The 17,763-nt window shown below is 41.0% G+C and overlaps 1 protein-coding gene across 1 annotated transcript in view; it reads right to left on the minus strand.

Annotated features, from left to right (window-relative positions):
• LOC140633127 (coiled-coil domain-containing protein 144A-like) overlaps positions 1-17,763 on the minus strand; it is a 606,261-nt gene that overhangs the window by 102,889 nt on the left and 485,609 nt on the right.

Below are 17,763 nucleotides of genomic sequence, written 5' to 3' on the forward strand. Positions count from 1 at the left end.
GTGATCCTGGAGACCCGGGATCAAGTCCAACATCAGGCTCCCTGCGTGGAGCCTGCTTCTCCCTCCGCCTGTGTCTCTGCCTCTCTCTCTCTCTCTCTCTCTCTCTCTCTCTCTCTGCCTCTTATGAATAAATAAATAAAATCTTTTAAAAAAAGATCAGAAGGAAGAGAAAATACATTTACAGTACTGTGTTTTTTAAAAATTGGCATATAAGTACACCCATTCAAACTATGTTAGGTATACATTATGTTTTTAAATTTAAATTCAATTTCCCAACATTTAGAAGGGTCATCGTTTTCAGATAAAGTTTTCGATAATTCATCAGTTGCATGTAACACCAAGTGCTCATCATGTCACATGCCCTCCTTCATGACCATCACTTATTTACCCCATCCCCCCATTCACTTCCCTTTCAGCAACCTTCAGTATGTTTTCTGGAGTTCAGTCTCTCATGGTTTGTCTTCCTCTCTGATTTTTCCCCATTCAGTTTCCCCTCCTTGCACTATTTCTTATATTCCACCTATGAGGGAGACCATATGATCATTGTCTTTCTCCAGTTGACTTGTTTCAGTCAGCCTGATACTCTCTAGTTCCATGCCCATTGATGTAAGTGGTAGGTATTCATCCTTTCTGACGTCTGAGTAATATTCCATTTTGTATGTATACCACATCTTTTTTTTAAAAGAATTCATCTATTTACTCATGAGAGAGAGAGAGAGGCAGAGACACAGGCAGGGGGAGAAGCAGGCTCCATGCAGGGAGCCGGACATGGGACTCTTCCCGGATCCCAGGATCATGCCCTGAGCCAAAGGCAGACACTCAACCGCTGAGCCACCTAGGGGTCCCATACCACATCTTCTTTATCCATTCCTCTGTTGAAGGACATCTTGGCTCCTTCCACAGTTTGGGTATTGTGGATATTGCTACCATAATCATTGAGGTGCAGGTGCCCCTTCATTTCACTACATTTGTATCTATGGGGTAAATACCCAGTTGTGCAATTGCTACGTCAACTATCCCCTCTATCATCTAAACCTCATATTCTGGGCAGCCCCGGTGGCGCAGTGGTTTAGCACCGCCTGCAGCTCAAGGTGTGATCCTGGAGACCGGGGATCGAGTCCCACATCAGGCTCCTTTCATAGCATGGAGCCTGCTTCTCCCTCTGCCTGTGTCTCTGCATCTCTCTCTCTCTCTCTCTCTCTGTGTGTGTGTGTGTCTCTCATGAATAAATAAAATCTTCTAAAAAAATAAAATAAACCTCATATTCTTTTAAAGCTCTGACATTTGTCTGTAGTATCCTTTATAGCAAGGAAGGTCCTATTCAAAACCATGTACTGAACTAAGATGTTGTGTTTCTTAGTCTCTTTCAGTTTAGAACAGTTCCTTAGTCTTTCCATTGATTTTTGTGACTTTTAATCCTTTGAAGAGTTCATTCCAGTAACGTAGAATGTCTTTTCAGTGTGGGTTTTTCTTACGTATCTTATGTTTCCTTATGATAAAATTAAGATTATATTTATATACATATACATATATGTATTTTAGCAAGAGCACAACTGAACTGGTCCTCTACTCTTCTCATTGCATCATATCACGTGACCTACAGTTTTGATTTGTCCCATGGTTGGTGACGTTGATCGCTGGAGTAGTATCTTCAGTTTTCTTCCCCAGAATGTTAACTTTGCACTTTACAATTAGTATTTTATGGAGAAGTACTTTGAGATATATAAAAACCTCCTTTCTGAGATACCCTGTACCAGGCCACTTCTGCAGATGATGTGCCTCACTTACAGGCTCTGAAAACCCATGCTGGGCTGTTCTTTCCCTGTGTGGATGCCTCCTGAACCTTTGAAGTCTGTGATACCTCATCCTAAGTTACTCACCTTTCAGAGATGCTATGTCTTGAGCTCTAAGACTGTTCAGGTGGCACTCCTACATTTATGCCTTCCCAATTCTGTGCCAGGCTCCAATACCTCCCTCTGGGACACCACCGCTCCTTGTTTCTGTTCCTGTGCTTTTGGACTGAAATCTTTGGGAACGGAAAGGATAAAGGGGGAAAGGGCTCCATAGGTCTTTTATAATCAACTTATGAAGCTTTACAATGCAAAGATTTGGATTGGGATTGCATTGAATCTATAAATATTTTGAAGGGAAGAGACATTTATAATACTGAGTTTTCCAAACAATATTTTAATTGCTCTACTCTCAGTGTTTAAAAAAATTTCTTATAAAGATCCTGCAAGATATATTTTAGATTTATTTTCAGTTATTTGATACTTTTGATCCTATTTTAAATTATTTTTAAAAATCAACTTCATTTCCTGTTTATAGCTTATAGAAATAAAAATACTTTGCATATTGAGCTTCTATCAGCTCAGCTATCTTTTTTTAAGATTTATTTATTTATGATAGATGTAGAGAGAGAGAGAAAGAGAGAGGCAGAGACACAAGAGGAGGGAGAAGCAGGCTCCATGCCGGGAGCCCAATGCAAGACTTGGGCTTGCAAGATGCTGGGACTCCAGGATCATGCCCTGGGACAAAGGCTGGTGCCAAACCGCTGAGCCACCCAGGGACCCCCAGGATCAGCTATCTTGATAAACTATCTTACTATTTCTCATAGTTCTGGAGTCTAGGAAGTCCAAAATCAAGGCACTGACAGATTAGTGTCCAGTGAGGGTCTGCTTCCTGGTTCTGAGTGCCTGTCTTCCTCCTATGTCTTCATAAGGGACAGGGTCAAGGGAGCTCACTCCAGCCTCCTTTAGAAGGGCACTAATTTCAAATCAGGAGGACTACACCTTCATGACTTAATCACTTACCAAAGGCATCACCTCCAAATATCATCACATTGAACACTAAGACTTAAAACCTGAGTTTGGAGGAGTGGGTATAGAAATATTCAGTGTAGAGCAAGGCTGTTCCTTGTTCTTGGCCATATAGACTTCACAATATGGGTGCTTGCAATATGGTTCACAATAATCTCTTGTGATACTTGTATATCTGTGGCATCAGTTCTTTTATCTCCTATTTTATTTTATTTTATTTTATTTTATTTTATTTTATTTTATGGAGTTAAAAGTTTTTTCTACTTGAGTATAGTTAACCCGTTACAGTAGTTTCAGGTGTACAGCATAGGCATTCGGTTTCTGTATGCATTATACTATGCTCACCACAAATGTAGCATCCATGGATTTTTTTAAGCCACTTTTAAAATAAAAAGGATTTTACTTAAGAGAGCACAAGGAATTCGGCCTGAGATTTAAAGAGAAAACAGCTGGAATGCTACAGTGAAAAGAGTTTTCACTTCTATCAAAGTAGGAAGACGGAAAAAATAAAAAGCATCCAAGGGGGAGGAGGCCCCGCAAAGAGCCTGGCTCAGACCTGGCGGCAAGTGACCCCAGTACAGGAAAGGCCAGTCCCAGAGATGCAGGTTTACCAATCTTCCCGGAAGGAAAGGCACTTGCAGGGAGTTCGGGCAGGATCCCAGGATGGGCAGGGATGCCCTCAGGCTCCCAGGGGCACTAACAGAGGAACTGCGCCCCAAGGGAGAGGGCGCCACATACTATGGGCCGAGCTCCCTAAAGGGCTGCAGCATGCGCCCGGAGGGGCCAGGAGCGGCTCAGGCGGCGGCTCCGCTTCGAGGGGGCTGCATGGCCCAGGAGCGTGATTCCAGCGGCACAGGCCCCAGATCCCAGGGCACCAGGGGAAGCAGCCCAGGATCTGGCACTCCCCCCGGGACAGGCGGAAGCCGAGAGAACACACGGCAGTAAGGAGGCTCCTGCTCTGGGTGCAGCCCGCCTGTGGAGCACCCAGGCCCCTTCGGACTGGGAGCTGTGGTAATTACTGCGGGAGCTGACTCCAGGGCTGGAGACCTGGCCGCCGCCACTGTTGTTCCTCCTACTGTCACTTTTTACCAGGGACTCAGCAGGGGCCTCATAGGATAAACAGCTCCCACTGAGCCCTGCACCTGGCAGGGGGCTGGGCAGCTCCCCCAGGTGCACACACCTCTGAGAATCAGCATTGCTTGTAGAAGCAGGCCCATGCCCCAGAAGACCAGCTGGAAGGACAGGGAAAGCAAGTTCTTGACCAAAGCAGTGCTGGAAACTAACAGGGGAAGTCGAGGGATTTACAATATATAGAATCAGAGGATACTCCCTCTTGTTTTTTGTTTTCTGTTTCCGCCTCCCCCCCCCCTTTTTATTCTCTCTCTATCTTTCTCCTTTTTCCAGTACAACTTGTTTCTGGCCACTCTGCACTGAGAAAAATGACTAGAAGGAAAAATTCACCACAAAGGAAAGAATCAGAAACATCCTCTCTCCCATAGAGTTACAAAATTTGGAATACAATTCAAATTCAGAAAGCCAATTCAGAAACACAATTCTAAACCTACTGGTGGCTCTAGAAATAAGCATAAGGGATTTAAGATACTTCATGACTGCAGAATTGAGATCTCATCAGCCTGAAGTTAAAAATCAATTAAATGAGATGCAATCCAAACTGGAGGTCCTAACAATTAGGGTTAACGAGGTAGAAGAACCAGTGAGTGACATACAAGACAAGTTGATGGCAAGGAAGGAAGCTGAGGAAAAAAGAAAAAAAAAAGATCACGAGGAAAGGTTAAGGGAAATAAATAGCCTCAGCAGGAAAAAATCTACGTTTAATTGGGGTTCCAGAGGGCACCGACAGAGACAGAGGACCAGAAGGCATATTTGGACAAATCATAGCTGAGAACTTCCCTTACTTGGGAAGGGAAACAGGCATTCAGATACAGGAGATAGATTCCCCCCCCCCACCCCTGCCCTGGGGAAATGAATAAAAACCGCTCAACACCTCGACCTTTAATAGTAAAACTTACAAATTCTAAAGATAAAGAGAAGATCCTTAAAGCAGCAAGAGACAAGAAATCCCTAACGCTTATGAGCAGAAGTATTAGAATAACAGCAGAGCTCGCCACAGAGGCCTGGCAGGCCAGAAAGTGCTGGCAGGATATAGTCAGGGTCCTAAATGAGAAGAACCTGCAGCCAAGAATACTCTATCGAGCAGGAGCTCATTCAGAATAGGAGAGATAAAGAGCTTCCAAGATAGGCAGAAACTGAAAGAATATGATGAGCACCAAACCAGCTCTGCAAGAAATATTAAGGGGGACTCAGTAAAAGAAAGAGGTAGTCCAAGGAAACAATCCACAAAAACAGGAACTGAATAGGTATCATGATGACACTAAATTCATATCTTTCAATAGTAATTCTGAACGTGAATGGGCTTAATGACCCCATCAAAAGGTGCAGGGTTTCTGACTGGATAAAAAAGCAGGCCCCATCTACTTGCTGTCTACAAGAGACTCATTTTAGACGTAAGGTCACCTACAACCTGAAAGTAAAAGGTTGTGGAACAATTTGCCATTCAAATGGTCCTCAAACGACAGCAGGGGTAGCCATCCTTATATGAGATGAATTAGTTTATCCCAAAGACTGTAGTAAGAGATGAACAGTGACACTATATCATACTTAAAGGATCTATACTAGAAAGGACCTAACAATCATAAATATATATGCACCTAATGTGGGTGCTGCCAAGTATATCAATCAGGTAGTAACCAATGTTAAGACATACTTAGATAATAATACACTTATACTTGGTGAGTTGAACACAGCGCTTTCTATAATCAACAGATCTTCGAAGCACAACATCTCCAAAGAAACGAGTATTAAATGATACACTGGACCAGATGGATTTCACAGATATTTATAGAATCCTACATCCAAACACAACTGAATACACATTCTTCCCAAATGCACATGGAACTTTCTCCAGAATAGGCCACATACTCGGTCACCAATCAAGTCTTAACTGATACCAAAACATTGGGATTGTCCCCTGCATATTTTCAGACCATAATACTTTGAAATTAGAACGAAATCACAAGAAGTAGTTTGGATGGATTTCAAACAGGTGGAGGTTAAGGACCATCTACTAAAATATGAAAGGGTCAACCAGGAAATTAGAGAAGAATTAAAAAGATTTGTGGAAACTAGTGAGAATGAAGATACAACCATTCAAAATCTTTGGGATAGAGCAAAAGGAGTCATGAGGGGGAAATACATCACAATACAAGCATCCGTCTCAAAACTGGAAAAAACTCAAATACAAAAGCTAACCTTGCACCTAAAGGAGCTGGAGAGAAACAGCAAATGAAACCTTCACCCAGCAGAAGATGACAACAAAGATTCGAGCAGAACTCAATGAAATAGAGACCAGAAGAACTGTGGAGCAGATCAACAAAACCAGAAGTTGGTTCTTTGAAAGAATTAATAAGATAGATAAACCATTAGCCAGCCTTATTAAAAAGAAGAGAGAGAAGACTCAAATTAATAAAATAATGAACGAGAAAGGAGAGATCACCATCAATACCAAGGAAATACAAACGATGTTAAAAACTTACGCCAATGAATTAGGCAATCTAGAAGAAATGGACGCATTTCTGGAAAACCACAAACTACCAAAACTAGAACTGGAAGAAATAGACAACCTGAACAGGCCAATAACCAGGGAGGAAACTGAAGCAGTCATCAAAACCCTCCCAAGACACAAAAGTCCAGGGCCAGATGGCCTCCCAGGGGAATTCTATCAATACTTTAAGAAGAAACCATACCTATCCTACCAAAGCTGTTCGGAAAGATAGAAAGAGATGGAGTACTTCCAAACTCATTTTATGAGGCCTGCATCACCTTAATTCCAAAACCAGACAAAGACCCCACAAAAAGGAGAATTATAGATCAATATCCCTGATGAACACAGATGCAAAAATTCTCAACAAGACAGTAACCAATAGGCTCCAACAATACATTAAAAAGATTATTCACCATGACCCAGTGGGATTTATCCCCGGGATACAAGAATAATGTCATGAAAATACTTTGTATGATACTATATTGACAAATAGATTTTACCACACATTCTTCCAAACCCACAGAATGTATAACACCAAGAGTGGATCATAATATAAACTATGGGCCTTGAGTAATTATGATGTATCAGTGTCGATTCATCAGTTGTGACAAGTGCCCCCCTCCCCTGCCCGCTGGAAAATCTTGACGTAAGAGAGGCTCTCTCTCTGTCTCTCTGTCTCTGTGTGTGTGTGTGTGTGTGTGTGTGTGTGTGTTTTGGGTGAGACAGGTATGTGGGAAATCTCTACTTTTTCCTCAACTTTTCTGTGACTCAAAAACTGCTCTGGAAAAAAAAAAGCCCTAATAATTAATTAGTTGAGCTGCAGAAGAAAAGTCTGAGCTAGCAGAGGTTATTTCATGAGGTTTAAGGAAAGAAACTATCTCTATGACATAAAAGTGCAAGGTGAAGCAGCAAGTGCTGATGCAGAAGCTGCAGCAAGGTATCCAGAAGTTGTAGCAAAGAGAATTAATGAAGGCAGCCACACTGAACCGCAGATTTTGAATGTAGATTAAACAGCCTCATAGTGGATGTTAGGACTTTCATAGCTAGAGAGAAGTCAATGTCTGGCTTTAAAGCATCAAAGGACAGGCTGACGCTCTAAGTTAGGGGCTAATGCAGCTGGTGACTTTAAGCCAAAGCCAATGCTCATTTACTATTATGAAATTCCTAGGGCCCTTTAGAATTATGCTAAATCCCTTCTATCTGTGCTCTATAAATGGAACTGCAAAGCCTAGATGACCGTACATCTATTTATGACATGGTTTCTTGAAGTTTTAAGTCCACTGTTGAACTGACTGCTCAGAAAAAAAAAAGATTCGTTTCAAAATATGACTGCTCACTAACAACGCACCTGGGCACCCAAGGGCTTTGACAGAGAGGTACAGTGAGATTAATGCTGTTTTTCTACCTCTAATACAACATCCATTCTGCAGCCCATGGATCAAGTGGTCATTTTCAACTTTCAAGGCTTAATATTTAAGAAACACATTTCATACAGCTATAGATGCCATAGATACTGATTTCTCTGATGGATGTGAGAAAAGTCCATTGAAAGCCTTCTGGAAAGGACTGACCACGCTAAATGCTATTAAGAACATTTGTGATTCGTGAGAAGCATTCAAAATATCAACAGAAATAGGAATTTGGAAGAAGTTGACTCTAAACCCCAGGGTTGACTTTGAGGGGCTCAAGACTTCAGTGGAGGAAATAACTGCAGATGGGGTGGAAACAGCAGGAGAACTAGAATTAGAGGTAGAACCTGAAGATGTGACTGAACTGCTGCAATCTCATAATAGAACTTGGATGAAATAAGTCAGTTAGATAAAGATCAATACCATATCATTTCACTTATATGTGGAATTTAAGAAATAAAATAGATGAACATAGGGGAAGGGAAGACAAAAAAGAGAAGCAAACCACAGGAGACTCTTACCTACAGAGAACAAACTAATGGTTTCTGGAGGGGAGATGGGCGAACAGGGTGATGAGCATTAAGGGGTACATTTGTGATGAGCACATGATGTTATACATTAGTAAGGAATCACTGTACTCTACTCCTGAAACCAATATTGCACCACATTCTAACCAACTAGAATTTAAGCAAAAACTTAAAAATTTTTAAAAGTACTAATGCCAAAAATGATGGCTTTAAAAGTGGGGGGAAAAAAACCTCAACCGATAGTGAGTTGCTTCTTATGGATGAAAAAAGAATATGATTTCTTGAGACGTAACCTATTCCTACTCCTGGGAAAGAATCTGTAAAGACTGTTGAAATGGCAATAAGGGATTCAGAATATTACATAAACTTAGTTGATAAAGCAGCAGCAAGGTTTGAGAAGACTGACTCCAATTTTGAAAGAGGTTGTACTGCGGGTAAGATGCTATCAAATAGCACCATATCCTACAGAGAACTGTTCATGAAAGGAAGAGCCAATTGATGTAGCAAATTTCATTGCTGTCTGATTTTAGCAAATTGGCACAGCTACTCCAACCTTCAGTGACTACCAGATGCGGACTTTAAAATAACTGTGATTGGGCAGCCCCGGTGATGCAGCGGTTTGGTGCCGCCTGCAGCCTGGGGTGTGATCCTGGAGACCTGGGATCAAGTCCCACGTCGGGCTCCCTGCGGGGAGCCTGCTTCTGCCTCTGCCTGTGTCTCTGCCTCTCTCTCCCTCTGTGTTTCTCATGAATAAATAAATGAATTCTATAAAAAAAAGTCTCTTTTCTTCTCTCTTTTTATTTTCTCTTCAAATATATTCATCTCTTTTGTTTCTTAAATTCCACATAAGTGAGATCATACGGTATTTGTCTTTCTCAGACTGACTTATTTCACTTAGCATTATATTCTCCAACTCTGTCCATAGCATGACAGATGGCAACATTTCATTCTTTTTCATGGCTGAGTAATATTTCTCGCTCTGTGTGTGTGTGTGTGTGCACGCGCGCGCACACATACACACACACACACACCCCCAACACCTTCTTTATCCATTAATCCGTTGATGGACATTCGGGCTTTGTCCATAGTTTGGCTTTTGTTGATAATACTGCAACAAACATTGGGGAGCATGTGCCCTTTCTGATCACTGCATCTGTATCTTTGGGGCGAAAACTCAGTAGTGCAGTTTCTGGGTCATAGGGTAGCTCTATTTTTAACTTCTTGAGGACCCTCTGCATTGTTTTCCACAGTGGCTGCACAAGCCTGCGTTACCACCTACAGTGGAAAAAGACTCCCCTTTCTCCACATCCTCACCAACATCTGCCATTTCCTGATTTGTTCATTTTAGCCATTTTGACAGGTATGAGGTAAGTAGCTCATTGTGGTTTTGATTTGCGTTTCCTTGATGCTGGGTGATGTTGAGTGTCTTAACATGGCTGTTAATTAGCATATTTACACCACTGATATTTAACATGATCCTGAGTATAGTTAGATCAATATCTACCATATTGGTTACTGTTGTCTGTTATTGCCCTTGTTCTTTGTTTCTTTTTATGTCTTCCAGTGTTTTCCTGCTTCCTTTGGTTTTAATTCAACATTTTGTGATTGCATTTTCTCTCCCTCCTTAGTATCTAGATTATGCTTCTTTTCTTATTTTTTAAAGAGTTTGCAGGATGCATTTGTAAAGAATCCAAGTGCCCTCACAGGCTTCACACACAATACACATTCCTCAGAACAGAGTATTCTCAATTCCTCCTTCTCATGCCGTAGGACCCTCATCTCACTTACTCATAAGCTGTGATCGCTGAGTACTTGGTTGCTGGTTTTTGAGCAAACCATTGTCTGTTGGGTCAATTAGGAATTCAAAAATTGTTTTATTTCACTTTTCTTTACTCATTTTCTTTTTTTAATAATAAATTTATTTTTTATTGGTGTTCAATTTGCCAACATACAGAATAACACCCAATGCTCATCCCATCAAGTGCCCCCCTCAGTGCCCATCACCCATTCACCCCCACTCTGGATAGTACATGTATTTTAGAGTAACTTTATTATAGATTCCAATGGTAAATTGGAACATATTAACGTTGAGAATTGAGAATTAATTTTGAGACTTGAATTTGAGAATTTGAACTATTGAAATTTAGGGAGCCTTTCTGAATCTTAATTACATGTATGAAGAAACAACCTGAGGATTAATTGTGAGAACAGGTGCGAGAATATCCAGTGTACCGTTTTGTGTAAATATTTGCATATGACTTTTCTTTTATGGAATTAGCCCGTGGCACTTATTTCAAGCAAAGGATTGGCATTATGCATGGAGGAACCCACTTTCTGTGATCATTTATTATTTATTTATTTTTAAAGATTTTATTCATTTATTCATGAGAGACTCACAGAGAGGCAGAGACACAGGCAGAGAGAGAGAGAAGCGGGCTCCCCACGGATGTGGGACTTGATCCCAAAATTCCGGGATCACGCTCTGAGCCAAAGGCAGAAGCTCAACTACTGAGCTGCCGAGGCGTCCCTCTGTGATCATTTAAATTTAGATCTGCATATCATTTTCCATTCATGTCATGCTATGTTCTAACTCTTCTCCAAAGAGTTTTTTATAATAGAAACTAGCTATGGCTGCTTGTTTAAGACAGGTGACACACATACAGTCTTCTTTCACTATTGTTGTTACCGGTTTCCCTATATTTCCAGAGAGAGCTATCCACCTTCAAGGGAGTGGACATTTTTATGAACATTCTGTGCAGTGACTGTTGTTATGTTTTGAAACAGTAAAGAGATATTTCTCTAATTTCATGAGTTGGTTGAAGGCTATTAAGATTCTATTGATTAAAACTAAAAAGCCACCATCTTAACCAAGTGATCAAACTTATCTGACCCATAATTGGATCCAAGCAATAGCATGCACCTCCTGGCTGATCACTAAGAAGGGCACAATATCATCTCTGTAGTAATCCACCAAATAAAGTTTGTCTTTAATTCAATCTTGAAGAAACAAGCAGAAAAATTTCCATTGAGGAACATCGTAGCTGGCTTAGACTCTTCAAAAAAAGTCAAGATCATGAAATGACCAAAAAAAAAAAAAAAAAGACTGATCTATTTTAGATTAAGGAGACAACAGTGATATGAAAAATGAATGATTCTTTATTGGATAGCAGATTTTGAGGGGAAAGGAGGTTCTATAAGGGCTGTAAGAAACAATTTTGTGGGAAACAGAAATATGAAGAGGGCTTATATGATAGATAATAATTTCACATTAAGGTAAAAATTCTTGGGAGTGAAAACAGAACAGCTTTATGGGAGAATGTCCTGTTCTTTGAAGATATGTGCTGAATAATCAAGAGGGGAAGTGTCATGTCTGCCACTTCCTTTTAAGTGTTTTAGTGAAACTGTGTGTGTGGTGTGTGTGGGTGATATATAGAGGGAAAATGATATAAGCAGATGTAGCAAAATATTGACACTGGTGAATATAGGAAAAGGAACCTGTGGGTGTTTACAGTAATGTCCTTGTAATATTTTCAAAGACTTGAAAGTTTTCAAAATAAAATGCTGGGTAATGAAACAAATACCAGGTTTACATTTATGTATGAATACTTCTCAAGAGAAGAATGTTAACTCTAGTAAGATGAAAGAAATATGATCGAGAATGATTTTTGGTTTACGTATCCATCTAGTTGGTCAACAAAAAAATCACAATTATCCTTCATTATTCTTTCCTGATCTTACTCTGACATTCTATTTATCAGCAATCCCATCCACTCTCCCTTGACAGCAGTTACATTGCCTCCCTCTCTACTGCTACCACCTTAGTCCAACCTCCACCATCATAGGTACCCTGGTAATAGAGGTGACTCACCTGGAAGCTTCCCCTCCTGCCCTCCCTCGATCCACTCTCCCAAAAGCAGTTAGAGTAAATTTTTAAAATTATAAATTAAATCATGCTCCCTACCTCTGCTTATAACTCTCTGATGGCTTCTAATCCCACTTAGAAAAATAAAGTTCAAATTCCTATCTCCATGACCAGTCTTCTACCTCCATCCCTGACCTCTGCTCAGGAGGAGCTTTTCCTTTCTGGCCTCGCTGTCCCTCCACTATTCTAAACTTCTTCCTGCCCAAGTTTCCCTGTCTCTACCTGGAGTGCTCCGTCTCTTCTTTGTGACATAGCTGGTCCCTTCTTGTCCTTCATAGCTCAGTTCAAATGGCACCTCCTCTGTGAGGCTTCCTGTAACTCTCCAAACTAAAGTAGTGCTCAGTCTCTCATCCGCACATTGCCTAGCCTTCTTCCTCTGAATTTTACATATTATTATCTGTCATTTTACATTTTTGTTTATTGTCCGTCTTCATGAAACTTATGGAGCTTCACAAGAACAGGCATACTGTTGGCCTTGTTTGCTGCTGTACTTTTAGCCACTCAAGCAGTACCTGCTACATTTAGATGCTCTAGAATTGTTGAATGAACTAAAGAAAAGGTAACAGTCTATAAATTACTGTGGAGGTATATCAGGAAGAGGCTAGCCAGAAACACAGAGTCCATGCTAGTTATTAAAACAAAAAGGAATGTGTTTCAGGGGATCGTGTCTAGGGGTGACGAACTGAGAAGCCAAGCAAGCTCCGTGAGATTATTAGCCACCATCACCCCTAGACTGGGGGCAAATGGAAGAAGTTATGCAGCTGAAGCTCCAGAAAGGTGTCGACTGAAACTGAAACTACAGAGAAGCATATTACTGATAGAGAAGCCTCCGAAGGCAGGGAAGAAGGAGGGGATAACCTATATATTCCTTTTCTTTGCTGTCTAGTCTCTGCTCAGTTGGAACCCAGGCAGAAGCTAGCAGACCCAAGAACTTGGGAAGCATAATCTGTGTACCAGGTCCCCTCCCTAACAGGCGGCAGGATGGGGGGCAAGGTTGGAATGAGGGCAGACTGAGCAGATCCCTCCTGGAGCAGGAACCTCTCATTGGGACGCCTGGGTGGCCCAGCGGTTGAGTGTCAGCCTTTGGCTCAGGTCGTGATCCTGGGGTCCCAGGATCGAGTCCTGCATCAGGCTCCCTTCAGGGAGCCTGCTTCTCTCTGTGCCTGTGTCTCTGCCTCTCTCTGTGTCTCTCATGAATAGATAAATAAAATCTTTAAAAAAAAAAAGGAACCTGTCATTGAATGAGAAAAATAAAAACCCATCCCAAAGCATTTATTCTTTTTTTTTTCACCTTTTTTTTAAAAGATTTTATTTATTTATTCATGATACAGAGAAGAGGGAGAGAGGCAGACACGCAGGCAGAGGGAGAAGCAGGCACCATGCCGGGAGCCCAACGCGGGACTTGATCCCCGGTTTCCAGGATCACGCCCTGGGCCAAAGGCAGGCGCTGAACCACTGTGCAACCCAGGGATCCCCTAAAGCTTTTATTCCTTATCAGTGAAGGACGAGTTCTATTTAGGGGATCGGGATTGCTTGAGAATATCCAAAACATCTGGTAACAGAAAAAAAAATAGACTATTTATTGTGGTCTTTTTCTGGGTGAACTGTTGACCCCTTGTTTTAATTTTTTAGCTATTTCAACTGTCTGGAGGTTAGCAAAAATTGTGTTACCTTACTATTAAAACATAAATAATATATTTTAAATCCTGTGTTTCCTGACTTGAAAGATACTGAGTAGTGTTCTGGCCCACATCTTTCTGGATTTTTAAGTATACACATTATTAGAAAGTAAAAATCACCAAAACATGCTTAATCATAAATTGCATTGATCCCAATCCACTTAAACTCTAGAATTCCTTAAAATTTGCAAAGATAGGAATCAGCAATTGAAGGAGGCCATGTCTATCTGGTCAATTGTGTCCTTGAAGCCACTGGCCCAACTGTGAGGTTGTGAAAGCAAGCCAGCTTGTGGACCTGCAGCTCCTTCTAGCAGGGTCAACCAGTTCTCCTCTTCCCACTCCTCCTCTACATGCCTGTCGTTTTATTTATCTTCCTGTTCCCTTCAGATGCAATAGGGATAGGAAGTACAATATCTCAGTACCTCCTCATGCCTCTGTCCTTCTCAAAATATCATGAAAGAAAACACAAAACAGAAAATATCGCAGATAACAGCTGTCCTAAGGGAAGCTACACTTCTACAAAATGAAAGTAAATGACTTTATATTTTGGTATATAAATATACCTGTGATGTTATATGGAACAGGCAAAGATTCTACGTAGGGTTCTAATCCCCCCAAGCTCATTAAGTAAGGGAAGAGGGAGGTTAGAGGAGGCACTGTTCAAAGGGTATGTCAATGTTCTTTTAAAAGTAATGGGTTGGACATATAAATCATAGGAGTAATGTTGTACAAAATAGTGAATGAAATATTTATACATTCCATTGAAGCTTAGCATGTGTTCCAGAGGGAGATGTCCTAGAGAGATGGGTTTTCCCCTTTGTTCTGAATCTATTTTTCCAATTGCTCTGACACAGCTGTTGGCTTCACAATCATTCTGAAGTTGATTAGATCAGAAAGCAAAGGCTTGCCTGCTCAGCATGACCAATGATAAACATCAAGGTTGTGGGTATTCCAGGCTTGTAGTCTATATATTGAAGTTGTTTTTGGTGTTTTGTGGGTCTCCGAGTGGTTCTCTAAATTTTCATCCTCCTGTATTTATATATCATTTGTAACTGAAAGAGTACAGCATAATGTGCATTGCATACACTTGCATAAACTCTACCAATCAAGTTTGAAAATGGCTGTCAGATTTATGGAGCACAACTACAATTACACTCAGACACATGTTCAGCTACAAAGCAGAAATAGAACCTTGTTACCTTTGTTTTGTTTGTTTTAATAAAACAAAACATTTGAATTTCACTTCAAGGAAGTAAATTCCTACCTGCTGAGAAATTCTTTTGACTTGCTGTTGGAATGATTTAATGTTTCCAAAGCATGGTGTAGGTGAGCCTGAGTGCAGATTCTTTTATGTCCAAAGGTCAGAGAGGTTTATAAAAATTCCTAAGAATAATCAGAGATGGGGATCCCTGGGTGGCTCAGCGGTTTGGTGCCTGCCTTTGGCCCAGGGCGTGATCCTGGAGTCCTGGGATCGAGTCCTGCATCGGGCTCCCAGCATGGAGCCTGCTTCTCCCTCCTCCTGTGTCTCTGCCTCTCTCTCTCCCTCCCTCCTTCCATGTCTATCATGAATAAATAAATAAATAAATAAATAAATCTTTAAGAAAAAGAATAATAAGAGATACTATACTAAGTGCTTTGCAATCACTATTTTATTTAATTTTCACAAAAACTCAAAGAGGGAAATACGGTTTTTATTTTCTGTTTTATAGATGTGGAGATTGAGGCTCTTAGATGTCTTCCTGAGACCTGGGTTAGCCTTTAGCACAGGTTCTGACCTCAGGTCCATCTGAGAGCAAAGCTGCAGGTAGGGTAGTATTTTAGTGAAGTGCTTTTCTTCTTTTTAAAGAATTCTCCCAAGTGAGTATTGGTCTCTGGGTCTCTGTGACTATGAGCTTGGTCTGGAATGATTTGAGGTGGCATGGAGAACCAAACCTGGGTCTTTGCCAGCAACAGCATTGCTTCCACTTGCCTTTCTCAAGTCCCATTGCCAGCTTGGCTCCTTGAATGCTTTATCTTGCCATAGGTACCCAGTCTCGAAATGTAGGCTCTAAAGTCAATGTCATTTTAACTATGTCATCGGGAATAGCCAGCTGAGTTATTGAGTCATACAATTGTAGGGTTGGACATGACCTTATAGACCATCTGGTGTAACCTCTCTTTCTCCAGGTGATCAGGCTGGTGGTCTCTAGGGAATGAAGAATTTGTCTAAGTCAAACTAGTGGGGTGGGGGCAGTCTGAATGAGAAACCACATATATTCACTCTTTCAACCATAAGGTATTAGTACACGCCATGTACTTTACCTTGGCAATAGATATTTTCCTCTTGACACTATAGTATACTATGTTGAGACGCCATTAAAGAAATAAATATTGAATAAGATTTTTTTTTACTTTTTAAAAATATTTTATTTTTTTATTCATGAGAGATAGAGAGAGAGAAAGAGGGGGGAGGGAGAAGCAGGCTCCAGGCAGGGAGCCTGACATGGGACTTGATTCCGGGTCTCCAGGATCATGCCCTGGGCTAAAGGCGGCACTAAACCGCTGAGCCACCTGGGCTGCTCAAGATTTTGTTTTTTAATTTTTAGAGAAAGGAGCTGTTTTTCATTTATTTTAAAATCCTTACTTGAAAAATCATTGATCATTCCTCATCAAAAAGAGAAACAGAAAATGAAATCGTTGTCTTAGAATATCCAGCAATAAAGATAAGCTCACAGGAGACCAAGACAACTCTTAAGGGTTTTTTTTTTTCTACTCATTCAAATATTACTACTTTGTAGGAATTTGGGTAAGAATCTGGAGGCTAAATCTCGATACATAGTTCCTTTAAGCTAATATAATTGCAACAACAAAAAAATGAGGAGTGGGCACGGAGGAGGATATCATATCCTAGATACTGACATTTCAAATAGCAGTAGTTGGGTGTTTCAGATGGGTACAGGCCGATGGGACACATGCCCTATAATAACCAGTACATTGAGGGTGTGTTTTGATGTCCTCTGCTCTTCTCACAAAATTTAAATCTGTTTATATAGTTCTTTGGCACAGTCATAGGACAAGAAGGCTACCTCCCCTGAAAGACCCTTCCTAATCACCAAAACTAAATTTAACCATCCTGTCACTACCAAATGGTTCCCTCTCAATCAACTCACCTTCTTTATTTTCTGCCTAGTGCTTATGGCTATCTGGAATTGTCTAGTTAGTCTACTTATTTACCTGCTTCTTGCCCATCCCAGCCACTCACATCCAAATGTGAAAGTGGGGATTTCATCGGTTCTGTTCACCACTGCTTTTCTGAGTCCAGCTGGGAGCCTGACACATTACCACCAAGCAATAAATGTCTGTTCAATAGATGCATGAGTTTGCAATGGCACAGACTTGACCTGAAGTATTTTCTCTGAGGGAGATAGAGTAACATAGGGACTGGGGAGGAGAACTTGGAGCTCTAAGTGGCTAAACAGCAAAGTGCGCTGTCCTGAGAATGTCACGGCACCTCGGGAACCTGCACTTGATCTCCAGAATACCATGGGCTTACATTTCTCTGGACCAGGAGCTGCCCTGCTGAGAGTTCCATAGAGACTCTGGTCTCTTTGCCTACCGAGTCTAAGCATACTTGCATGTAGGTTAGCAGTGGGACAGCAATATGGTAATAATATGTGTGGGATGGATAGAAGGTATGTCTAGAAGGGATACTCCCCTGAGCTGTGAGAATCATCCTGGTGTGACTCAGGATCTGGGATACCCTATTAATTCCCCTTTGACAGATAAATAATAGATACCAGAACATA

This window comes from Canis lupus, chromosome 5, assembly GCF_048164855.1.
Source record: "Canis lupus baileyi chromosome 5, mCanLup2.hap1, whole genome shotgun sequence".
Taxonomy (NCBI): domain Eukaryota; kingdom Metazoa; phylum Chordata; class Mammalia; order Carnivora; family Canidae; genus Canis; species Canis lupus.